Below are 26,726 nucleotides of genomic sequence, written 5' to 3'. Positions count from 1 at the left end.
TGGATCACGAGGTCAGGAGATCGAGACTATCCTGGCTAACATGGTGAAACCCCGTCTCTACTAAAAATACAAAAAACTAGCCAGGCGTGGTGGCGGGCGCCTGTAGTCTCAGCTACTTGGGAGGCTGAGGCGGGAGAATGGCGTGAACCCAGGAGGCGGAGCTTGCAGTGAGCCGAGATCAGGCCACTGCACTCCAGCCTGGGAGACACAGCGAGACTCCGTCTCAAAAAAAAAAAAAAAAAAAAAAAAGAAGAGCAGAATGCCCTAGTAAAGGAATGATTAGAAAATTTAAAAGAGCAGAAACTTAAAATCCATAGAATAATTGGAGAACAAAGTTGAGGACATTTCCCAGAGAGTAGAACAAAATGGTAAAAAGACAGGAAATAGAGAAAAAAAGGCGTGTAGTCCAACATCTGATAAATTGAAAAAATCATACCAATAGAACAGAAAAAGAAGAAGAGAGAACATTATCAGAAAATTAATACAAGAAGAATTTTCGGAACTGAAAAACATGAATTTCCAAATTGAAAGGGGCTGCTGAATTCACAGTGAATGAAAATAGACCCACACCAAATTACATCATCATAAAATTTCAGAGGAGTAATGATAAACTAGTCCTGGGATTTACATTTCTAGCAATACAGAGAACTAGAAAACTGGAACACTCTCCCACTCTAATATAGCTAGAAAATGCTGAATAAAATATAACAAACACCCCTTTGACAGTAGAGTGGAGTGCCCAGAAATACAAGGAAATCCCCAGGAGTCTGAAATAAAATGTCAACGAAAGCTGTAAGCATGTGAGGTGATATGATGGCAGTCCTGGTTAAAAGTTGTAGATTTCTGTCATCACCACACAAGGAACAGGATCAAGATTTTGGGCCCAAAGTTGGCAGTTGGAACTGCCATTCTAGCATAAAACTAAAACCTTCAAAGGGCAATAGCCTCAGCTAAAGAGTGGGGATGGAAAAAAAGTCTACACACCAGGAAAATTTGATAAGGATGCACTTTGTAGTAATAAATGCAAATGCAAAACCTCTCCAGATAGAGAAAGATACACCCTCAAGCCAGGGTGCTCATAGTTCCTATATCTAACCTTGCAAAAGAAGAGTTCGTGATAAAAAAAATTACAAAACACATGAGCATTCAAGCCACCATATGCGAAAGCTAACAGATTCAACACGTAGCAGGATTATAAACCTGAGATTTTCAGATACTAGTTTTATGGTATCTTAAAAAATTGCTAGAGGAAGTTTCCAAAACAAAAAGGAAATGAGGACATCTTGGAATAGTTGAAGATATCTTGATGTGGTTTTCAATGTATGTAGATAAATATTGAAGACAATCATATTATCTACAGGGGAAGGGTAAAGAGACTTAAAGGGATGTAAGGTATCTACAAAGCAGAAAAGAAAAAAGCATCAAAAAGAAATAAGGAATTATATCAGTAAGCACAGTAAATAAACAAGGATTACATTCTCTAGGTAAAATAACATGTATGTTGAATAAAAATATCCTCTTACATGCTGGTTACCAGAGACACATAAAACTAGAATGGCTGAAAATGAAATAATGAAAAAATATAAATCATTCAAATACTAAAGCAAAAAGCTGGTGCAGCTATATTAATAGCAGCAAAATGTTAGGACAAAATCATTTTTAAGAATAATATAGCAGTATATATCACTATATACAGTGAACATATATGAATATAAATGTATTCATATATACATATGTATGCACCTATGTACATTTACATACACTGATAAACCATTCCATTTACCAGGAAGATATAAATACTAATAATCTGAACACATCCAACATCGATACAACAGCATCAAAATATATATGGCAAAATTGACAATATCATAAGGATTGTAAATGATAAATATTCAATTACATCTCAATAACCGAAAGTCTCAACAGACTTTCTTTCTTCCCAAGCATACATAGAATGCTTACAAAAATTGACCCAATATGTGAATAACCTGTACTTTCCTGAATGTTCACTCATAGAATAGATGCACATTGAAGGTTAATGTCTCGTGTGTAATATCCTTTGGCAGTATCAGGCAGTGCTTGTCTAAGTCTATTCTTGTACTGCCTTCCCCTTATCCAGTGCCTGTTATGAGGTTGTATCAGATAATTAGTAGCACATGCTTTGAAAAATTTTTTTTATTATACTTTAAGTTCTAAGATACATGTGCAGAATGTGCAGGTTTGTTACATAGGTATACACGTGCCATGGTGGTTTGCTGCACCCATCAACCCGTCATCTACATTAGATATTTCTCCAAATGCTATCCCTCCCCTTGCCCCCCCACCCCCACAGTCCCTGGTGATGTTCCCTGCCCTGTGCCCATATGCTTTCATTATTCAACTGCCACTTATGAGAACATGTGGTGTTTGGTTTTCTGCTCCTGCATTAGATTGCTGAGAATGATGGTTTTCAGCTTCATCCATCTCCCTGCAAAGGACATGAACTCATTCTTTTTCATGGCTGCATAGTACTCCATGGTGTATATGTGCCACACTTTCTTTATCCAGTCTATCATTGATGGGCATTTGGGTTGGTTGGGTTGCTATTGGGAACAGTGCTGCAATAAACATAGGTGTGCATGTGTCTTTATAGTAGAATGATTTATAATCCTTTGGGTATATACCCAGTAATGGGATTGCTGGGTCAAATGGTATTTCTGGTTCTAGATCCTTGAGGAATGACCACACTGTCTTTCACAATGATTGAACTAATTTACACTTCCACCAACCGTGTAAAAGTGTTTCTATTTCTCCAAATTCTCTCCAGCATCTGTTGTTTCTTGACTTTTTAATGATCACCATTCTAACTGGTGTGAGATGGTATCTCACTGTGGTTTTGATTTGCATTTCTCTGGTGACCAGTGATGATGAGCTGAGCTTTTTTCATGGGTTTGTTGGCTGCATAAATGTCTTCTATTGAGAAGTGTCTGTTCATATCCTTCGCCCACTTTTGGATTTTTTTTTTTTTCCTCGTAAATTTGTTTAAGTTCTTTGTAGATTCTGAATATTAGCTCTCTGTCAGATGGATAGATTGCAAAAATTTTCTCCATTCTGTAGGTTGCCTGTTCATTCTGATGATAATTTCTTTTGCTGTGCAGAAGCTCTTTAGTTTAATTAGATCCCATTTGTCAATTTTGACTTTTGTTGCAGTTAATTTTGGTGTTTTAGTCACGAAGTATTTGCCCATGCCTATGTCCTGAATGGTATTGCCTAGGTTTTCTTCTAGGGTTTTTATGGTTTTAGGTCTTACTTTTAAATCTTTAAGCCATCCTAAGTTAATTTTTGTATAAAGTGTAAGGAAAGGGTCCAGTTTCAGTTTTCTGCATATGGCTAGCCAGTTTTCCCAGCACCATTTATTAAATAGGGAATCATTTCCCCATCACTTGTTTCAGGTGTGTTGCAGATCAGATGGTTGTAGATGTGTGGTGTTATTTCTGAGGCCTCTGTTCTGTTCCATTGGTCTATATATCTGTTTTGGTACCAGTACCATGCTGTTTTGGTTACTGTAGCCTTGAAGGATAGTTTGAAATCAGGTAGTGTGATGCCTCCAGCTTTGTTGTTTTTGCTTAGGATTGTCTTGGCTGTGTGGGCTGTTTTTTGGTTCCATATGAAATTTAAAGTAGTTTCATCTAATTCTGTGAAGAAAGTCAATGGTAGCTTGATGGGAATAGCATTGAATCTATACATTACTTTGGGCAGTATGGCTATTTTCACCATATTGATTCTTCCTATCCATGAGCATGGAATCTTTTTCCATTTGTTTGTGTCCTCTCTTATTTCCTTGAGCATTGGTTTGTAGTTCTTCTTGAAGAGGTCCTTCGTATCCCTTGTAAGTGGTATTCTTACGTATTTTATTCTCTTTGTAGCAATTGTGAATGGGAACTCACTCATGATTTGGCTCTCTGTTGGTCTATTATTGGTGTATAGGAATGCTTGTGATTTTTGCATATTGATTTTGTATCCTGAGACTTTGCTGAAGTTGCTTATCAGCTTAAGGAGTTTTGGGGCTGAGACAATGGGATTTTGTAAATATACAATCCAGTCATCTGCAAACAGAGACAACTTGACTTTCTCTCTTCCTATTTGAATGCCATTTATTTCTTTCTCCTGACTGGTTGCCCTGGCTAGAACTTCCAATACTATGTTGAATAGGATCGATGAGAGGGCATCCTTGTCTCGTGCCAGTTTTTAAAGGGAATGCTTCCAGCTTTTGCCCATTCAATATGATATTTGCTGTGGGTTTGTCATAAATAGCTCTTATTATTTTGAGATACATTCCATCGATACCTAGTTTATTTAGTGTTTTTAGCATGAAGGGGTGTTGAATTTTATTGAAGGAGTTTTCTGCATTTATTGATAATCATGTGGTTTTTTGTCATTGTTTCTGTTTGTGTGATGAATTACATTTACTGATTTGTGTATGTTAAACCAGACTTGCATCCCAGGGATGAAGCCGACTTGATTGTGGTGGATTAAGCTTTTTGATGTGCTGCTGGATTCTGTTTCCTTGTATTTTATCGAGGATTTTCACATTGATGTCCATCAGGGATATTGGCCTGAAATTTTCTTGTTTTGTTGTGACTCTGCCAGGTTTTGGTATCAGGATGATGCTGGCCTCACAAAATGAGTTAGGGAGGAGTCTCTCTTTTTCTATTGTTTGGAATAGTTTCAGAAGGAATAGTGCCAGCTCCTCTTTGTACCTCTGGTAGAATTAGGCATGAATCCGTTTGGTCCTAGGGTGTTTTTAGTTGGTAGCCTATTAATTACCGCCTCAATTTCAGAACTTGTTATTGGTCTATTCAGGGATTTGACTTCTTCCTGGTTTAGTCTTGAGAGAGTGTATGGGTCTAGGAATTTATCCATTTCTTCTAGATTTTCTAGTTTATTTGTGTAGAGGTGTTTATAGTATTCTCTGATGGTAGTTTGTATTTCTGTGGGATCAGTGGTGATATCCCCTTTGTCATTTGTCATTGCTTCTGTTTGATTTTTCTCTCTTATTAGTGTGGCTAACGGTCTATTTTGTTAATCTTTTCAAAAAACCAGCTCCTGGATTCATTGATTTTTTTGAAGGATTTTTCATGTCTCTATCTCCAATTCTTCTCTGATCTTAGTTATTCCTTGTCTTCTGCTAGTTTTTGAATTTGTTTGCTCTTGCTTCTCTAGTTTTTTTAATCGTGATGTTAGGGTGTCAAATTTAGATCTTTCCCGCTTTCTCTTGTGGACATTTAGTGCTGTAAATTTCCCTCTAAACACTGCTTAAATGTGTCCCAGAGATTCTGGCACATTGTGTCTTTGTTCTCATAGGTTTCAAATAATTTATTTATTTCTGCCTTAATTTCATTATTTACCCACAGTCATTCAGAAGCAGGCTGTTCAGTTTCCATGTAGTTGTGTAGTTTTGAGTGAGTTTCTTAATCCTGAGTTCTAATTTGATTACACCGTGTTCTGAGAGACTGTTATGATTTCCTTTCTTTTGCATTTGCTGAGGAATGTTTTACTTCCAATTATGTGGTCAATTTTAGAATAAATGTGACGTGGTACTGAGAAGAATGTATATTCTGTTGATTCATGGTAGAGAGTTCTATAGATGTCTATTAGGTCTGCTTTGTCCAGAGTTGAGTTCAAATCCTGAATATCTTTGCTAATTTTCTGTCTTGTGATCTGTCTAATGTTGACAGTGGGGTGTTAAAGTCTCCCACTATTATTGTGTGGGAGTCTAAGTCTCTTTGTAGGTCTCTAAGAACTTGCTTTATGAATCTGGGTGCTCCTGTATTGGGTGCATATGTATTTAGGATATTTTCTCTTCTTGTTGCATTGATCCCTTTACCATTATGTAATGCCCATGTTTGTCTCTTTTGATCTTTGTTGGTATAAAGTCTGTTTTATCAGCAACTAGGATTGCAACCCGTTTTTTTTTTTTTTTTTTTTTCCCCCATTTGCTTGGTAAACATTCCTCCATCCCCTTTACTTGGAGCCTGTGTGTGTCTTTGCACGTGAGATGGGTCTCCTGAATACAGCACACCAATGGGTCTTGAGTCTTTATCCAATTTGTCAGTCTGTGTGTGTGTGTGTGGTTTTTTTTTTTTTAAGATAGAGTCTCACTCTGTTGCCCAGGTTGGAGCACAGTGGTGCAATCTCGCTCACTGCAAGCTCTACCTCTCAGGTTCATGCCATTCTCCTGCCTCAGCCTCCTGAGTAGCTGGGGCTACAGACATCCGCCACTATGCCTGGCTAATTTTTTGTATTTTTAGTAGAGATGGGGTTTCACCGTGTTAGCTAGGATGGTCTTGATCTCCTGACCTTGTGATCTGCCTGCCTTGGCCTCCCCAACTGCTGGGATTACAGGCATCAGCCACCACGCCTGGCCCAGTCTGTGTCTTTTAATTGGGGCATTTGGTCCATTTACATTTATGGTTAATAATGCTATGTGTGAATTTGATCCTGTCATTATGATACTACTTGGTTATTTTGCCCATTAGTTGATGCAGTTTCTTCATAGTGTCGATGGTCTTTACATTTTGGTATGCTTTTGCAGTGGCTGGTACTGGTTTTTCCTTTCCATATTTAGTGCTTCCTTCAGGAGCTCTTGTAAGGCAGGCCTGGTGGTGACAAAGTCCTCCAGCATTTACTTGTCTGTAAAGGATTTTATTTCTCCTTCACTTATGAAGCTTAGTTTGGCTGGATATGAAATTCTGGGTTGAAAATTCTTTTCTTTAAGAATGTTGAATATTGGCTCCTACTCTCTTCTGGCTTGTAGGGTTTCTGCAGAGAGATCTGCTATTAGTTTGATGAGCTTCCCTTTGTGGGCAACCTGACCTTTCTGTCTGGCAGCCCTTAACATTTTTCCCTTCATTTCAACCTTGGTGAATCTGGCAATTATGTGTCTTGGGGTAGCTCTTCTCAAGGAGTATGTTTGTGGAGTTCTCTGCATTTCCTGAATTTCAGTGTTGGCCTCTCTTGCTAGGTTGGGGAAGTTCTCCTGGATACTATCCTGAAGAGTGCTTTCCAACTTGGTTCCATTCTCCCCATCACTTTCAGGTACACCACTCAAATGTAGGTTTGGTCTTTTCACATAGTCCCATATTTCTTGGAGGCTTTGTTCATTCCTTTTCATTCTTTTTTCTCTAATATTGTCTTCATGCTTTATTTCATTAAGTTGATCTTCAACTCTGGTATCCTTTCTTCCGCTTGATCAATTCAGCTATTGATAGTTGTGTATACGTCACAAAGTTCTTGTGCTGTGTTTTTCATTTCCATCAGATCATTTATGTTCTTCTCTAAAATGGTTTTTCTAGTTAGCAGTTCCTGTAACTTTTCCTCAAGGTTCTTAGCTTCCTTGCACTGGGTTAGAACATGCTCCTTTTGTTTGGAGGAGTTTGTTATTACCCACCTTCTGAAGCCTACTTCTGCCAATTCATCGAACTCATTCTCCGTCCAGTTTTGTTCCCTTGCTGGTGACGAGTTGTGATTCTTTGGAGGAGAAGAGGCATTCTAGTTTTTGGAATTTTCAGCCTTTTGGCACTGGTTTTTCCTCATTTTCATAGATTTATCTGCCTTTGGTCTTTGATGTTGGTGACCTTTGGATGGGTTTTTTTTTTTTTTTTTTTTTTAATGGGTGTCCCTTTTTCTTGATGTTGATGCTCTTGCTTTTCATTTGTTAGTTTTTTTTCTAACAGGTCTCTCTTCTGCAGGTCTGCTGGAGTTTGCTGGAGATCCACTCCAGACCCTGTTTGTCTGGGTATCACCAGTGGAGTCTGCAGAACAGCACAGATTGCTGCCTGTTCCTTCCTCTGGAAGCTTCATCCCAGAGGAGCACCTGCCAGATGCCAGCCAGTGCTCTCCTGTATGAGGTGTCTGTCGAACCCTGCTGGGAGGTGTCTTCCAGTCAGGAGGCATGGGGGTCAGGGACCCACTTGAGAAAGCAGTCTGTCCCTTAGCAGAGCTCAAGTGCTGTGCTGGGAGATCTGTTGCTCTCTTCAGAACTGGCAGGCAGGAATGTTTTAGTCTGCTTAAGCTGTGCCAGCTGCCCTTTCTCCCAGGTGCTTTGTCCCAGAGAGATGGGAGTTTTATCTATAAGCCCCTTACTGGGGCTGCTGCCTTTCTTTCAGAGATGCCCTGCCCAGAGAGGAGGAATCTAGAGAGGCAGTCTGGCTACAGCAGCTTTGCAGAGCTGTGGTGGGCTCCACTGAGTTCACACTTCCCAGCAGCTTTGTTTACACTGTGAGGGAAAACTACCGACTTAAGCCTCAGTAATGGTGGACATCCCTCCCCTGACCAAGCTCCAGTGTCCCAGGTCGACTTCAGACTGCTGTGCTGGCAGTGAGAATTTCAAGTCAGTGGATCTTAGCTTGCTGGGCTCCATGGGGGTGGGATCCACTGAGCTAGACCACTTGGCTGCCTGGCTTCAGCCCCCATCCCGGGGAGTGAATGATTCTGTGTCGCTGGCGCTCCAGGCACCACTGGGAACATTTCTGTCTCACTGGCATTCCAGGCACCACTGGGTACGAAAAAAAACTCCTGCAGCTAGCTTGGTGTCTGCCCAAATGGGCCCCCAATTTTGTGTTTGAAACCCAGGGCCCTGGTGGTATAGGCACCTGAGGGAATCTCCTGGTCTGTGGCTTGCGAAGACCATGGGTAAAGCATAGTATCTGGGCTGGAGTGTACCATCCCCCATGGCACAGTCTCTCATGGTAAGGGAGGAGACACCCCTCACATTGTCTTAGGCCCAATTTCTGCCTCCAAAGAAAGAAGTAAAAACTAAAAGGCAGAAATGAAATCCATAAGTAGACAACCCAGCACCACACCCTGGGCCTAGTAAAGATCGACCCCTGACCTAATCAGTTATTTGCATAAAAAAAGCACTGTGAAGATCCCTGTCCTCTTCTGTTCCATTCTAATTGCCAGTGCATGCAGCCCCCAGTCATGTACCCCCTGCTTGCTCAAGCGATCACAACCCTCTTAGGCGGACCCCCTTAGAGTTGTGAGCCCTTAAAAGGGACAGGAATTGCTCACTCGGGGAGCTCAGTTGTTGGAGACGAGAGTCTTGCTGAAGCTCCTGGCCAAATAAAGCCCTTCCTTCTTGAACTCAGTGTCTGAGGGGTTTTGTCTGTGGCTTGTCCTGTACAATGGCACAGTCCCTCAGGGCTTCCCTTGGCTAGGGGAGGGAGTTCCTGAACCCCTTGCACTTCCCTGGTGAGGTGACAGCCCACCCCGCTTTGGCTCACCCTCCATGGGCTGCACCCTCTGTCTAACCAGTCCCAGTGAGAAGAACTGGGTACCTCAACTGGAAATGCAGAAATCACCTGCCTTCTGCCTTGGTCTCACTGTGAGCTGCAGACTGGAGCTGTTCCTATTTGGGCATCTTGCCCGTTCGACCTGAAAAATATCTTATGAGACAATGATTATCCACTATGTCCATTTGTATTATCTGGCAAGAAACCAGTATAATATTTCTTCTCAAACTTTAGAGAGCACCAGACTCATTTGGGTATCTCAACAAAGTTAAGATTTCAGCACCTATTACCTATTTACTGCCAGCTCACCTGATGTCAAGGGCTCTGGGTTGGGCCCATGAATCTACCTTTTTAACAAGTCCAGTAGGCAGCTCTGCAGTCATTGGCCTGAGGACCACACTTTATGAAAGTCCTCTGCATTTAATGACTACTCTTTTCCAGTAGTCATTACTGACAAATTAACATCAAATTTAACAACAGTTTGAAGACACTGAAATTTTCTCTGCTTACTTTGTATATCAGATGCTCTTAGCAGCACTAAACCAGCTACTTAGTTTCAGTGGCTGTTTGAGAAAGGTTAAGTCTTCCACCAGTTTTAGATGAAAATTCACTTATTTGGCTGCAGAGAAGGATTTGCGGACAGGTACAGATGCAGGGATTGGAACCGAGTCGATTCCTAATTTGTCCTGAGTCAAATCTGTTCAAATGCTTTGTCAGAAAATGTTCAAATGCAGGTACAGTCTATTCTGGTAGAATATGTATTTCTATAATTCAAAGGAGCTTTGCCATGATTGGTAATTTAGGGTAATATCAAAAGAATACCAAATTTACATTGCTTCATACATGATCCACCCAGCACATTAATCTTTTACACTGCCAGATAACAGCAGCTGAACATAAGATGTACTGATGCAGTAGAGCCCAGCAAGGTACAGAGGAAGACAGGCATTACTTGATCCCTATTCAACCCATATTCTCACTCTAAGCTCAGCTTGGCCACTGCTCTGCCTTGGAAGTCCCCTTTGCTTGGTTTTCCCTGATCCTTCTGAATATTGTCCTTGTTTCTACAAAGCTCAGAGGCCCCAGCCCTCCATCACCCCTTTTCATCAAATTGCTATTTACTAGAATAAGAACATATATTAACCACATCTATATTAATTATTTAGTATTTGTGGCATTTGTTAGGAACTTGACACATCTTTTAAACTGTGCTAGTATTTTATTAGGATTCTTCTTCTTCTTGTTAGTATTCTGTCATAGGTTTGAGTAGTCTGTGGCTAATCCAATTTTTCTCGAAAGCCCTGCTATTTTTCATGTATAATGTTATAGAACACAAGATTTTCTGGAATGCATATACTTCATTACAGCAAAGCCACTTATATTCTCAAGCAAAATAGAAATGATTGTCTATCTTCATGCTATTTCAATCACTTACGTTTTTGTTTTCCTCTGTGATGAGGAATGCTGAAGAATAGACAGTTTTTGGCTTTGATTTTGGAATCACCAACCCCTGCTTTGCAGCACGATATCAAGGAGCTTGGTTTATGAATTACACAACTTCTTACAGCAGCAGACACGTAATTCTTTTTAATGTAGCTTCAGATTATATGCTATCGGTTGAATGTACTGCTCAATTTCTGTTTGACAAATACACAGTTAAAGATTCAACAATCAGACCAGAAACTACACAAAAATAGCAATGGGAAGACAGATTTCCTTGGGAGAGCTTGTGGTTCTGAGGCATCCATTAAGGGCCTGGGGGTTTCTTGTGGCAAAATACTTGATAAATAATGAGAACTTTTGCCCTAATGTTATTTTTACCATGGACCATTTTCAGTATACAGTTCAGTACTATGTATGTATATATTCACATTGTTGTGAAACACATCTCCAGACCTTTTTCATTTATACCCATCAAACAACAATTCCCTTCCCCCCTCCACTATTATTATTATTATTATTAAGAGACAGGGTCCTGCTGTGTTTCTCAGGCTGGAGTGCAGTAGTGTGATCATAGCTCACTGCAGCCTCCAACTCCTAAATTCAAGTGATCCTCCTGACTCAGCCTCTTGAGTAGCTGAGACTTCAGGTGCATGCCACCATGCTTGGCTGATTAGAAAAATGTTTTCTTGTAGAGATGGAGTCTTGCTATGTTGCCCAGGCTAGTCTTGAACTCCTGGTGTCAAGTGATCCTGCTGCCTAGGACCCCCAAAGTGTTGGGATTATAGATATGAGCCATGGCACCCGGCCTCCACTATTATTTTAAAAAATTCCCGACCATTTGATTGAGCAGGTGGTGACTCTATGAATATCTAAAATAACCTTTAGCTTGCAGGATTACCAGGAGAATTAACTTTAATCAAGTTTGAGATAAATCCAGGAAAAGGGGGTAACACCTAATCCTAAGAGCAGAAATGTGGTTAGAGTGTACTGTCAGAATCCCAGTGTACCAATTCATAGTTACAGGAAGGAATGCTTCCATGGATGTTAAGCTGACCTGATGACTTTCATGGTCACTCTGGAGCACCCATTGCTTCTTTCTGTTGTGTACAGCAGTGTCATGGCCCAGCAAACAGAGCACTAAATTAGGAGTGGGGCACCCTGGCAAGCGTTTTCCTGTTAAATGGCAATGAATAAGTCATGAAGTCTAATGGGTGCTGTAAAAGCTCATGCATCAAAAACAGATGTCCCTCATCCTCGAGGAGTTGAGTCTTTCTGAATAATCTCAGTGAACGGTCCTTTAGGGACATTTAGATGACCTTTTTCTTGAGACATCATGTTGCTTTATGCTTTGCTAAATGTCTAGTTCATATAATTTTTATCAAGGCACCAAATCTGTTTCTGGTTCTTTGATGTGGATTACAGATGTAATTCACTGCTTCTGCCATGTATATATCTTTTGTGCAACTTAAACTTTCTTCCCTTAATCCCAACTTCTACCAGGATGCAAGCAGAGCTTACTGTTACTCCCCCTCCTTACCCACTCAGCTGCCTTTCACTTAATGATATACGTGGGGAGTCTTCTGCCCTTTTTCATCCTAGAAGCTATTTGCAGATATTTTAGATCTATTTTTTTGGGGGGCCATCAAAGAGGATGCCAAATTATTTTAAAGCCTGTTTGATTCATAATTTATCAACAAGAAAGACTTTTGCTTGTATACTTAAATTCCATTTTATATTTTTAGAAAGAAATTTTGATTTAATTAATGACTACAGAGTATAAGGATTTTTGGAATAATGACATTTTATAATTATAAAGTACCAGGTTATGTAGAAGTGATTTTTCTTTCAAATGTGTAGCAGCTCTTTTTAAAAAGTAGTTAAATTAGAATTTTATATATGTTTCCAGAATGACAGAAGAATAATGTAGAAAAATTCACCTTATCCAGAATACAGCTCATTAATTTCTCCACAAGCCCCAGTGCTCCTCCCATATTTTTCTTTGAGTCGAGATATTTGTTATCCACATTATAATGCACCCAAACTAGAAATCTGAAGGCCACTTTTAATGCTACTTCCTGGTCAACTTCCAATGGGTCCCCAGGTAGATTCTCCCTCTGAAATGTCCCTCACATGCAGCCCCATTGCCTGAACCTACACCTTCAATGTTTTCTTGCTGGTCTCTTTCATTATGCTGCTGGCTCATGACCTTGGCTCTAGTCTTTCATTAATCTGTTTCCCTACACAGTTGCTACTGTTACTTTTTCTTTTTTTTTTTTTGAGACGGAGTTTTGCTCCTGTTGCACAGGCTGGAGTGCAATGGTGCGATCTTGGCTCACTGTACTCTGCCTCCTGGGTTCAAGCAATTCTCCTGCCTCAGCTTCCCAAGTAGCTGGGACTACAGGCATGTGCCACTAGGCCCAGCTAATTTTTGTGTTTTTAGTAGAGATGAGGTTTCTCCATGTTGGTCAGGCTGGTCTCGAATTCCTGACATCAGGTGATCCTCCCAAAGTGCTGGGATTACAGGCGTGAGCCACCTCGCCTGGCCTACCGTTATCTTTTTAAAATGCAGCCACCTACTGAAAAATCTCTGTCATCCATCAGGTAGAAGATAAAGTCCAAACTCCTTGACAGCACATCTGAGCTCTCTGGTCATGCACCTTTTCATCATCTCCTCTCCCAGACTCATCCCCCTCTGCTTGCATCCCCTGGCAGGATGAGTTTCTTTGCTGGAAGGTCTTGCTTGCTTCCTTACTATACCCCTCCCACTCCAAAACATGTCAAGGGTGAGGTGGTTTTGGGTTGTGTGGGAACCTGAGGCTTATACAATGTGGGGTCTAATGTAAGAAAGAGAGTACACAATTATGATTACAAAAATATAAATGAGATTGGAAGGGCTCCAGGCAAGTGAGAGAACCTGAAGCTTCAGCTTGGTTAGCTTCCTGGTAAATCTGCCCCTGAGTTATTGCTCAATGAGTTTTATGAAATGATTGTTTATTAAGCGTTCTCAGTCTGGCCGAGTGACTAGGATAGCATATGCTCATTAAAGATTTGTTGTTAAAGAATAAAACCTTACTGTCCCTCAAGGTTGGTTCAAATGTTGCCTCTTCTGTATAGCCTTCCTTAATTTTCCCTGATAGTTATTTGCTGTTTCTTCCTTTTCCCATAGTCTTTGTAGATACATTTATTATGGAACTTTCAACATTGCATGTAATTGCTTTTGTTTCTTGTATACCACTGGTTCTAAACCTTAAGGTACATCAGGATCAGCTTGAAGAGCTTGTTAAACCACTGATTGCTGGGCCCCATGTCCAGAGTTCTTTATTCAGTAAACCAGTGGCGCAGTCTAGGAATTTACATTTATTTATTTTTAGAGATGGGGGTCTCTCTGTGTTGCCCAGGCTGGCCCCAAACTTGGGCTCAAGAAATCCTCTCACCTCGGCCTCCCAAGTAGCAGAGACTACAGGTGTGTGCCACCATGCTTAGCTTGAGGATTTACTTTATCTTTTTTTTTTTTTTTGAGACACGGTCTTGCTCTGTTGCCCAAGCTAGGGTGCAGTAGCATGATCACAGCTCGCTGTGGCCTCCTGGGCACAAGTGATCCTTCTGCCTCAGCCTTCCAAGTCGCAGGTGTGAACCACCGCACCCAGCTGAATTTACATTTTTAACAAAATCCCAGGTGATGCTGAAGCCCAATTTTTTTTATTTTTATTTTTATTATTTTTTTTTGTGTGTGAGATGGAGTCTTGCTCTGTCGCCCAGGCTGGAGTACAGTGGCGCGATCTTGGCTTACTGCAAGCTCCACCTCCTGGGTTCACACCATTCTCCTGCCTCAGCCTCCCCAGCAGGTGGGACTACAGGCACCCGCCACCATGCCCGGCTAATTTTTTGTATTTTTAGTAGAGACGGGGTTTCACTGTGTTAGCCAGGATGGTCTTGATCTCCTGACCTTGTGATCTGCCCGCCTTGGCCTCCCAAAGTGCTGGGATTACAGGCATGAGCCACTGCGCCCGGCCGAAGGCCAAGTTTTAAATGAACTATACCTGATTCACTCTAAGCATATTCCTGGTACATGGTAGGTGTTTAAATATATAAAAGTGAAAAAAGACTAAGATAAACATACAAACTTTTAACTTTCTACACTTTTAACAAGTACTGAATTACAGTCTTTTTTTTTTTTTTTTTTTTAAGACAGGTTCTCACTCTGTCCCCCAGGCTGAAGTGCAGTGGTGCAATAATGGCTCACTGCAGTGACCTCCCAGGCACAAGTAGTCCTCCCACCTCAGCCTCTGGAGTAGCTGGGACCACAGGTGAATGCCACCATGCTATTTTTTAATTTTTTGTGGAGATGAAGTCTCCTCCTGTTGCCTAGGGTGGTCTCGAACTCCTGGGCTCATGCAGTCCTCCTACCTCAGCCTCCCAAAGTGTTGGGATTACTAGTGTGAGTCACCATGCTCAGCCCCATGAATTATAGTCTTATACATGGTCTTTAAAAGTAGAATTCTCCATTCATAGTTAATTTACAATATTTACCGGTGATTATATATTACTTTGCAAATTAATAATACATAGTGCTTCTACTCCTAGACCACGTTTTAAAAGGAAAGAATGACATTGATTTTTAAAGGTTCATTCTATTCCTTGTATTATATATTCTATACAATGCTTAGGAAAACCTTTAGCAATAGAGTTACCAGATTCTTGTTTTAGGCCAGCGAATATTTATTTTCTCTTTTCTTTTCTCCTCCTTCCCTCCCTCCCTCCCTCCCTCCCTTCCTTCCTATCCTCCTTTCCCTTTCCCTTTCCCATTCCTTCCTTTCTCTCTCTCCCCGTCTCTCTTCCTTCCTTTCCTTCCCTTTCCTTTCTTCCCCCTCCCCTCCCCTCCCCTCCCCTCCCCTCCCCTTCCCTCCCCTCCCCTCTCCTCTCCTCTCCTCTCCTCTCTTCTTTCTCCTCTCTTCTCCTCTCCTCTCCTCTCTTCTTTCTCCTCTCTCTCTCCTTTTTTTTTTTTTTTTTGAGACAGAGTCTCACTCTATTGCCCAGCCTGGAGCACAGCGGCATGATCTCTGCTCACTGCAACCTTCACCTCCTGAGTTCAAACACTTCTGCCTCAGCCTCCTGAGCAGCTGGGACTACAGGTACGTGCCACCATACCCGGCTAATTTTTTTTGTATTTTCAGAAGAGACAGGGTTTCACCATGTTGGCCAGGCTGGTCTTTTTCCTCAGGTGATCTGCTCATCTCAGCCTCCCGAAGTGCTGGGATTACAGGCATGAGCCAGTGTGCCCAGTAGAATATTATTTTTCTTATAAGAAAGATAACAACCAAAAAAAAAAAAAAAAAAAAAAAAGGAAGAACACCTATGAGATGGTACGTGATTAAAATTATATCCAGAATATGTTTTTAATGTACAAAAAATGTTCTATAGGGCAAACAAAATATTAAATTCCATGCTGCTAATGCCACATGCCTGTCTTCAGGGAGGGGAGGTAAATTCAGCTCAGGAACAGGGGTGGTGGGCAAGGTCTGAGGGATTTCCCACTGCCTCTGTGTCCACTCTGTAGTTGGCATCTGTGTGCAGAAACACCAGCTCAGGTGAGGTCCCGGATACTGTGGTTCTAGAGATTAGTCGAGTTTGAGTCACCTGTAGATTTGGGTCCTGTGACCCTCATGTCAGGGGACCAGGGTCTGTGCATCCCTGTGGGGTCCAAAGGATGCAGTGCTTTGTGAGACAGAACAGAATTTACGGCTGTCTGAAATTTAATTTAAAAATTGCATGGTGTTTAGGATCTACATAATGATATTGAGACTAATATATTATAATTTTGAAAAAGCAAAAGAAAATGAAGTGGAGCATAATGTTAGGAAAATGTTATGAATAAGAAAATTAAGAAGAGAAGGCTTTTAAAAATGTACAGCAATCATATTTATGCCTACAGAAATAATCAGAAATATACTGATTTTGCTTATCTAAGGATTTAGATAATTTTTTGAGAGGTAAAAGGAAGAAAATAAGGAGATAAGGAGGGAGCAAGACTAAAGTAACAAGAGTGTTTGAAAGATCATGAAGCCTAGGCAGTCTTACTTGTAGTATCATTTATTTTCCTTTTAAACCACATTATTGAGGTATGATTGACATACAAAAGCTGTACAGTATACATCTGTGAAACCATCACCACAATCTATGCCATAAACATGTTCATCACCTTCTGAAGTTTCCTCCCACTCTTGTTTTTGTGACAGAAACACTTAACATAAAATTTACCCTCTCAGAAAAATTTTAAGTATACAATACAGTATCACTAACTATAGGCCCTATGCTATATGGTAGATCCCTAGGACTTATTCATCATGTACAGTTGAAGCTTTGTACGTTTTGACTAATGATCTCCATTTCCCCCCATCTCTCCAGCCCCTGGAAACCACCATTTTACTCTCTGCTTCTGTAAATTTGACTATTTTAGATTCCTCACATAAGTGGTATCACATAGTATTTTTTCCTCTGTGTCTGGTTTATTTCACTTAGCATAATGTCCTCAGTGTTCATCCATGGTGTCCTAAATGGTAGGATTTCCTTCCTTGTGAAGGCTGAATAATATTCCATTGTACATATATAAACCACGTTTTCTATGCCCATTATTCCATCAATGGACATTTAAGTTGTTTCCATGTTGTGGCTATTGTAAATAATGCTGCCATGAATACAGGAGTGCAAATATCTCTTTGAGATCCTGATTTCAATTCTATTGGATAAATACTCAGAAGTGAAATTGCTGGATCATTTGATAGCTCTATTGTTTTTTTTTTTCTTTTTCAACTTTTATTTTAGATTCGGGGGTACATGTGCAGGTTTGTTACCTGGGTATATTGTGTGATGTTGAGGTTTAGGGTATGAATGATCCCATCACCCAGGTATTGGGCATAGTATCCAACCGTTAGTTTTTCAACCCTTTCCCCCCTCCCTTTCTCCCCTTTTTGTTAGTCCCTAGTGTCCATTGTTGCCATCTTTATGTCCATGAGTACTTGATGTTTAGCTCCCACTTATAAGTGAGAACATGAGGTTTGGTTTTCTGTTCCTGTGTTAATTTGCTTAGGATAATGGCCTCCAGCTGCATCTATGTTGCTGCAGAGGACATTATTTCAATTATTTTTTATGGTTGCATAGTATTCCATGGTATATATGTACCACATTTTCTTTATTCAATCCACCATTGATGGGCATCTAGGTTGATTCCATGACTTGGATATTGTGAATAGTGCTACAGTGAATATGTGAGTGCATGTGTCTTTTTGGTAAAACAATTTGTTTTTTTTGGATATATACCCAGTAATGGGATCCCTAAGAACCATTCATCCTAGTTCTCTGAGAAATCTCAAAAACTGCTTTCCACAGTGGCTGCACTAATTTATATTCCCACCAGCAGGGTATAAACATTCCTTTTTCTCCTCAGCCTTGCCAGCATCGTTATTTTTTGACTTTTTAATAATAGCCATTCTGACTGGTATGAGATGATATCTCATGTGGTTTTGGTTTGCATTTCTCTGATGATTAGTGATGTGGAACATTTTTTCACATGTTTATTGGCCACTTGTATATCTTCTTTTGAGAAATGTCTGTTCATGTCTTTTGCCCATTTTTAATGGGGTTATTTGTTTTTTGCTTGTTGAATTGAGTTTCTTATAGAGCCTGGATATTTAGACCTTTGTCAAATGCATACTTTGTGAATATTTTCTTCCATTCTGTAAGTTGTCTGTTTACTCTGTTGATAGTTTATTTTGCTATGCAGGAGCTCTTTAATTAGGTTCCACTCATCAATTTTTATTTTTGTTGTAATTGCTTTTGAGGGCTTAGTCACAATCTCTTTCCTAAGGCTAATGTCCAGAATGGTGTTTCCTAGGTTTTCTTCTAGAATTCTTATAGTTTGAGGTCTTACATTGAAATCTTTAATCCCTCTTGAGCTAATTTTTAATGTGGTGAAAGGTAGGGGACCAGTTTCATTCTTCTGCATATGGCTAGCCAGCTATCCCACCACCATTTATTGAATAGGGAGTCCTTTCTCCATTGCTTATTTTTTATCGAAGATGAGATGGCTTTATGTGTGCTGCTTTATTTCTTGGCTCTCTATTGTGTTCCATTGGTCTATGTGTCTGTTTTGTACCAGTACCATGCTGTTTTGGCCACAGTAGCCTTATAGTATAGTTTGAAATCAGGTAATGTGAAGCTTCCAGCTTTGTTCTTTTTGCTTAGGATTGCTTTGGTTATTCAGGCTCTTTTATGGTTCCATATAAATTTTAGAATAGTTTTTCCTAGTTCTGTGAAAAATGATGTTGGCAGTTTGATAGGAATCACATGGAATCTGTAGACTGCTTTGGGCAGTGTGGCTGTTTTAATGAAATTGATTCTTCCGATTCTTGAACATGGAATGTTTTTCCATTTGTTTATATCACCTATGATTTCTTTTAGCAGTGTTTTGTAGTTCCTCTTGCACAGAACTTTCACTTCCTTGGTTAGATGTATTTCTAGGTATTTTATTTTTGTGTGTGTGGCTATTGGAAATGGGATTGCATTCTTTTTTTTTTTTTTTTTTTTTTGAGACAGAGTCTTGCTCTGTCACCCAGGCTGGAGTGCAGTGGCCGGATCTCAGCTCACTGCAAGCTCCGCCTCCCGGGTTTACGCCATTCTCCTGCCTCAGCCTCCCGAGTAGCTGGGACTACAGGCGCCCGCCACCTCGCCCGGCTATTTTTTTTGTATTTTTTAGTAGAAATGGGGTTTCACCGTGTTAGCCGGGATCGTCTCTCGATCTCCTGACCTCATGATCCGCCCGTCTCGGCCTCCCAAAGTGCTGGGATTACAGGCTTGAGCCACCGTGCCCGGCCAGGGATTGCATTCTTGATTTTTACTAAAATATTGGAAAAGAGTGGGCACATTTGAATATTCTTTTTATATATTATATGAGGAGTTGCCTTGGTGTCAATTTACAGACTACAGGAATTATATTAAAGCCTATAATGACTGCAGCTGATGAAATGGGCAGTGAAGAACTCAAGCTGGCATTTCTGATCATCTGATGTAATAAGAGGATTGCTGCTTTAAAATCAGACTTTTCTCCTTTTTATCTCAATACTTTATGCACAATATGTAAACACACTGTTAAAAAAAATTCTCTTGGTTCTCTTTCTTCCAAATCCTTCCAAATTAAACAAACATGGTCATGGAGTTTATAATAAAATTTGTCCCTTGCCCCCCACCTATTAAAACAACCAAGCTTAAAAGTGAAGAAACAGAGAAATGGCAGCATACCTATCTAAGTAAACTGAAATTCATAAACGGAATAGGAGCAGTAGCAGGTTACCTACTAAAGCTTGGGAGACAAAATGCTATTTGCCTAGTGGAAGTTTTGCCTGTGGCTTAAGGGCCTCAGATGTCATGGGGATAGAAAAATAACTTTTGCCTTCATGGCTTTTAGCAGACTATGTGCTGAGTATAGGTGCTCAATATATATCAATGGGGTTAATACAAAACACAAATTAATGTGAAACACATCTTAGTACTTTTGAGCATATTATAAAATATGATGGCCGGGTGCGGTGGCTCATGCCTGTAATTCCAGCACTTTGAAAGGCTGAGGCGGGCAGATCACGAGAGCAGGAGATCAAGACCATCCTGGCTAACACAGTGAAACCCTGCCTCTACTAAAAACACAAAAAATTAGCTGGGCATTGTGGCACGCCCTTGTAGTCCCAGCTACTCGGGAGGCTGAGGCAGGAGAATGGCGTGAACCCGGGAGGTGGAGCTTGCAGTGAACCAAGATGGCGCCCCTGCACTCCAGCCTGAGTGACAGAGCGAGACTCCCTCTCAAAAGAAAAGAAAAGAACAAAAGAAAAGAAAAGAAAAGAACAATATAAAATCTCTGAAGAGAAGGGCCTGTTTCTTAATTACATTGTAACATGAAGGATAAAGGCAATCAATTTGGTTACAATAAGTTACATTTGTAGAGTTGCATTTTTGTTTGAATTTGTTTAAAAAAAGGATGACAATAAGTAGATTTTGATTTAAACTGTATAATTTATGAATCTGTGAAATTACAAAATGCTAATGTCATACTCATGACATCCCCTTTTAAAATATGTTTGAAACAATATTATAATAAACAACTCCAGGAAGTTAACCTTTTAATCATTTACTAATTACCCATATGTTATCAAATTGAGTATGCTGTGAAGTTGATGCTTTCTTGATTTTTATCAGGAGTTATAAATTAAAGATTTTCACACCTGGCTGACAGTGACTTAAGCCACTATCAATTGTAAGATGCATCCCAATTTCAGAGAGGTGTTAAAATATAAAAAATGTGTGCATCTTAAAATTGGTAAAACATTTGTTGAGCATCTATTCTATACCAAGCGCCATGATAACTGCTGGGGATACAGAAATGAACATGATGCAGCCCATCAATTCAGCAAACTTGTTGCCTAGTAGGAGAAAAACAGATCAACAATTTTTTGGTAAAGAGTAATGATCCTGTAAGTTCTCAAGCTAACTTTCTGTTTGTTTGAAATACACAGAGAAACCTACTGGTAATATTATTACGTAAGGGGTATTGATTATACCATAGCTATAAACTAGAAGTAGTTTTATGAGCATATAGTCCTTCATTTCTCAAGGGCTTATAATATCAATTCCTCACAGCCACTTCAGTATTTGTCTACTTTTGAGACATTAGAGTGGAAAAAATAATCATTTTCCTCTTGAGTCTCAAGATTCAGAAGTGACCTAATACTTAACTCAAGCATTTTTCCAATAAATATTTTCTCATCTTGTAGCTGAAATAAAATGTAGCATTTTAGTCTCAAATGAGAACTACTAAAAAATAATAAAAATAAACAACATGAATGACTTAGTCTTAAAACAACACCAAATACCATGCTTATGCCTAACTTAGGTCCCCAAAATATTGCTGAATGAACAATATAATTAGTTATTTGTGATGGAGAGAGAAAGACAGTGGTGATTTTCAAACTTGAATTTTTGGCTTGCAGCAAACCATGTGCTATTCCTGAAGGATGTATGTATATGTGCTTGTGTGTCTGTCTACTTACCTATTACTGTGACATATTGTGGTATAATGAAAAATAAATGTTTTAGTAAAGGTTCTCCAGAGAGACAGAACTGATACAGCATATGGAGAGATACATTAAAAAGAATGTAGAGGAATTGGCTCTCTTGATTAGGGAGTGTAATAGGTCATTCTTGCACTGCTATAAAGATACCTGAGACTGGGTAATTTATAAAGAAAAGAGATTTAATTGGCTTAGGATTCTGCAGGCTGTACAGGAAGCATGGACCAGCATCTGCTGGGCTTCTAGGGAGGCCTCAGGGAGCTTTTACTCATGGTGGAAAGTGAAGAGGGAGCTGGTGTCTCACATGGCAAGAATGGGAGCAAGAGAGAATAAGAGAGGTGCCACACAATTCTAAACAACCAGGTTTCATGAAAAGTCACTCACTGTCATGAGGGCAGCACCAAGAGGAAACAGCTAAATCATTCATGAGAAATCCGCCACCATGGTCCAGTCACCTCCTACTAGGTTTCACCTCCAATACTGGGGATTAAAATTCAACATAAGATTTGGCAGGGACATATATTCAAACTGTATCAGGGAGGCTGAGAAGTCCCATGATAGGCTGTCTGCAAGCTGGAGAACCAGGAAAGCCCTCAGCATTACTCAGTCCAAGTCCAAAGGCCTCTGAACCAAGGAAGCCAATGGTGTAATTCTCAGTCTGAGCTCAAGGCCTGAGAGCCTGGGGGCTGTTGGTGTGAGTCACAGAGGCCAAAGGCTGAAGAATCTGGAGTTCTTCCATCCGAGGGTAGAAGAGGAGTGACCCAACTCTGGGAGAGAGTGCCCAAATTCATCCTTCCTCTGCCTTTTTGTTCCATTTGGCCCCAGCCTGCTAGATGGCCCTTGCCTGCATTGAGGGTAGATCTTCTCCACTCAGTCCACTGACTCACACGCCAATCTCCAGAAACACCCTCACAGACACACGTGGGGCAGTCCAATCATCTGAATCACAAGCAAAAACACTTAGTTTTTTGCTATCAGCAGAAGAGGGATGGGCTCAGTGCCTACTGAAGCACTGAGAATAAACAATGCTATACCAGCTAGTATCCCTTAATTTGGTCAAGTCGACAACCCCAAATAAACCCACAATAAACATTTGGTTTTTGTCCCCAGTTCCTGGTACAGAGCTTCTTAAACCCTTGGAATTTATTATCTTACATATGCTAACTCTTGGAGTTGGGGAGGACCCTAGATAGCTTCAATATGGTGACTGGTCACCAGAAAAACCAACCGTGTGACTGGAGGTTGAAACTTTCAGCTTTGTCCTCTAACTTCCAAGAAAGGGAGAGGGGCCAGAGATTGAGTTCAGTCATCGATGGCCAATGATTTGATCAATCATGTCTGCATAATGAAACCTTTACAAAGACCCCTAAATGATGGCGTCTGGGGAGTTTAGAGTTGATGAACATATGGAGGAGCTGGGAAGGTGGCACCCAAAGAGGACATGGAACCCCCCTCATCGCCGTACCTTGCCCTATGCGTCTCTCCATCTGGCTGTTCCTGAGTTGTAGTCTTTAAATTAAACTAGTAATTTTAAGTAAAGCACTTTCCTGAGTTCTATGAGTCATTCTAGCAAATTATTGAACCTAAGGAGGGGGTCAAGGAAACCTCTGAATTTGTAGCCAGCCAGGCAGAAGTATCCCATTTGTAGCTGGAGTCTGAAGTGGGGCAGAATTGCAGGACTGAGCCCTTAACTTGTGAGGTCTCTGCTAACTCTGGGTGTTAGTGTCAGAATTGGATTGGATTGTTGGACACGCAGCTGGTGTTACAGAACTGCAGAACTGGCATGGAAAAATCACACATATTTGGTGTCAGGAAAGCCCATACACATATTACATTACATTCACCCATTTTTCTGTTGAATCCAAGCATTTTTGTTGGAATTGCTTTCGCCAAGAACTATGTAAGGAACTATGAGTCCCTGCAAGGCAGAGCCTGAAGCAGTGTGCAGTTCCATCTTGCTTCCATCTGCCATGGTAACTGGCAATGTTCTAAACAGAGGCTGTTCCTTCAGCCTGGGCCCCAGAGTGAGCACCATGCAGAACAGAGATGTGGATGGATCATGAGCAAGAATCAAACCTTGTTAAGGTTTAGGCATAACTTGATTTCATAACATGACCTGGATTATATTAGTTAAAGTTCAGGCGATATGGAATAAGGGATTTATTAGGGGAGATGGGGTTTCTGTATTCATGGGAACTTGGGAACAAGTTTAGGAAAGAGTGTTGCCTCTGGTCTGGGGCTGGAGTCCCTGTAGATCCTCTGGGCTTCAAGAGGGGAAAGGAAGGACAGAGTAGAACCGCCTGTCTCACTGCCTCGACCTCCAGCATGTGGCTACCTGTAGAAGCAGCTGACATCCTGCACTTCCACACACACGCCTACACAGAACTTGAAGAAGGTGAATGAGGAGATTCAGCTGGGAGGTCAGTAATCATGTGTGTGACCTGTGGATACTTGGCCCCTAGCTCAGACCTTAGAGAGGACTTGCTATCTCTTTACCTCTGCCTTCCAAATCTCCAGCAATTTCTCCTGGGGCCAACCCTCACTCAGAGTGGATGGGAATTATGGGAAGTCTACTTTCAGCTTAGCTACACTGATGCATACGAAAGCACCCCAGCTATGAGTACACTCCAGGAAAAAATGCTATTCTATTATCAGTTAGAGCTCTGCTCCCAAACCCCTATCTGGACTCAGACTTCGGTGAACTGAGAGGGACTATTTGTGAATGTCAAGATCCTCTTGCTTTCTTTAGCCCAAAACATAGACAAGAGCAGGGCTAAGGGTTTGCTGCATAGGCTTTTTATCTAGGAACGTACCTGACCTTGGCCCTTGAGATTAGCACTTGGACCATGAGGAGAATAGGACTCTTTCCTCCTAAGGCCTGAGGCTGAGCTTCACTGAGCCACCTCTTTCCATGTCTTCTTGCCCTGGTCCTCCCAGACCTTGCCATGGTTGGGGGAGATGATAATAAAAAGGAGTTTTATTCCTAGTAAATTGCATTTATGGTTCTGAACACCCCCTCTGATTTGTACCTCTTTGCGGGCTACAGTTTATCTTTGGTTTATATAATAGGATTCTTTGTTTTTGGAAACAGAGCTGAGTGATGAGGCTTGAGTGCCACAGAGGTTACAGAATGTGCTGAACAGATTTAATTGTACCACGTGTAATCAATTTGCCAGACTAATGGACACTCTGCATGTTCTCAATATAAAGGAAACTGACTAGTGGAAGGTGAAGCCTGCAGGTTATTCTCTGTTGAACATCTGTGCATCTCTGCTCCCACCCATTGAGTTGCATGTTTACCAAGAGTTAGTTGTGTTTATGCCTGTAAGAACAATAGGATATGAACGAAAGTGATGCATGCAGCTTCCATTTCACTCCTTGAAAATGAAGTTTGCTTTGCTGCTGCCTCTTACATATCTGTGATTGCATCAGTTGGCTCTAGTAGCAGCAGTTGGATTCAATCTGCAGTTTTTCTTACCCTATCTGAACCAGCAACACTGTACAACTTCCGAGAGATCAGCACCATCTGGCCAGCAAACCTCCTCCACCACCAATTTTCTGAGGTCTGATCTCAGTTATGCAGGGTGTCTGCTCGAGCTCCTGGGGCACCAATATCAGCCAGTGCCCCCCTCAGAGGTCTGAATTCCGGCTCCATAGGAGCCTTCCTGCAAACTTCTAAATTGTAATAATCCTAGCCTATTGCCTTTGGTTATAAGTTCAACACTAAGTAAGGAATAGACACTAAACACTAGTTGTATTAAATTTTCAGGAGAAACTAGGCTTCTAGTCCAAGTTATTGAGCCTTGGGGTAGAGCATTTTCAATATTGATTTTGTGTCATGGCTGAGACTCTCCCAGTCCCTAGAGGCAAGAGTGTTTAGATCACACCACATCTCTGCTTAAAAACAAGAGTTCTGGTGGCTTCCAATTGCCCTTAGAACAAAGCCCTACATTTTTCTTCTGTCCTCTAAACCACTGTATGAGCTGGCCCCAGCTGTAGCTCTCAGACTGCATATCTTACTTTTCCCCCTTCCGTTCTCTTCACTCCAGCCAGAACAGCTTTATTTATTTCCATCAATCAGCTAAGCTCAGCTTGGCAAATTCGCCTTTGCACTTGCTATGATTTTTGCCTGGAATGTTCTCTCTTGAGACCTTTGCATGGCTGATTTCTTATTCTTCAACTAATAAGCTCATTATCACCTTTCTAGAGAGGTCTTTTCTGAACACCCAAAGAATTGCATTTCTTCTATATAATTCTGTTTATTACTTTCATAGCCTTTATCACAATCTGTAGCTATCTTTTTTACTTGCTGATTTTATTCTCTATGAGGAGAATAATATAAACTCCATGAGGGCATCTATCTTATTTTCTACCCTACCTCTTTTTTATTGAACAAAGAATACATTTAGTTTTCAGTGCTATCTAAAATGTGAAAATCAATGTAAATCTATTACTTTTATCCTACAAATGAACCCAGAAACTCAAAGTATCTAAATATATAACTTCCATTGTTCTAAGCCTACTCAGAACAAGTGGGCAACTGTTTTCATTGGATGAACCATTCATGCATTACAGTAAGTCATCTGGGGAAAAGGGCTTGGCAACAAGAGGGTTAAGCATAGTTTTGATGGAAAACACTGTCAATACAAGAGACTGTCAGACTGAAGAAAGGCTGCTGCAAACCGTTCACTGATGTGTTTGATCCAGGCAAATGCACATCACAAATCTTGCAGGATTATGTCTGCTCATCCCATCTGGTCACATTCTGTCATGAACCTGAGGGTACCCGTAAATAAGCCCTGAGTACTAACTCAAAAGAAAAAAGGTATAATCTTGTCAAATAAGCAAAAGTTTAAGGCAAAGTGCACGTGTCAGTGAAATTGGTGAAATCTTCTTT

At 40.7% G+C, this 26,726-nt stretch overlaps 1 protein-coding gene and 1 long non-coding RNA gene across 2 annotated transcripts in view; one reads left to right on the top strand and one right to left on the bottom strand.

The window, feature by feature from the left end:
- LOC105482164 (carboxypeptidase A6) overlaps positions 1-26,726 on the bottom strand; it is a 310,157-nt gene that overhangs the window by 108,863 nt on the left and 174,568 nt on the right. The window lies entirely within an intron of this gene.
- LOC139355830 (uncharacterized) overlaps positions 23,835-26,726 on the top strand; it is a 50,720-nt gene continuing 47,828 nt past the window's right edge. Inside the window, exons 1-2 of the long non-coding RNA XR_011606965.1 lie at positions 23,835-23,914; positions 24,154-24,249. This is a non-coding gene — a long non-coding RNA (uncharacterized lncRNA). The remainder of the gene's footprint in view (positions 23,915-24,153; positions 24,250-26,726) is intronic.

The sequence above is a fragment of the Macaca nemestrina genome, chromosome 8 (assembly GCF_043159975.1).
Source record: "Macaca nemestrina isolate mMacNem1 chromosome 8, mMacNem.hap1, whole genome shotgun sequence".
Classification (NCBI taxonomy): Eukaryota; Metazoa; Chordata; class Mammalia; order Primates; family Cercopithecidae; genus Macaca; species Macaca nemestrina.
This window is presented reverse-complemented; position numbering and strand designations above follow the sequence as displayed.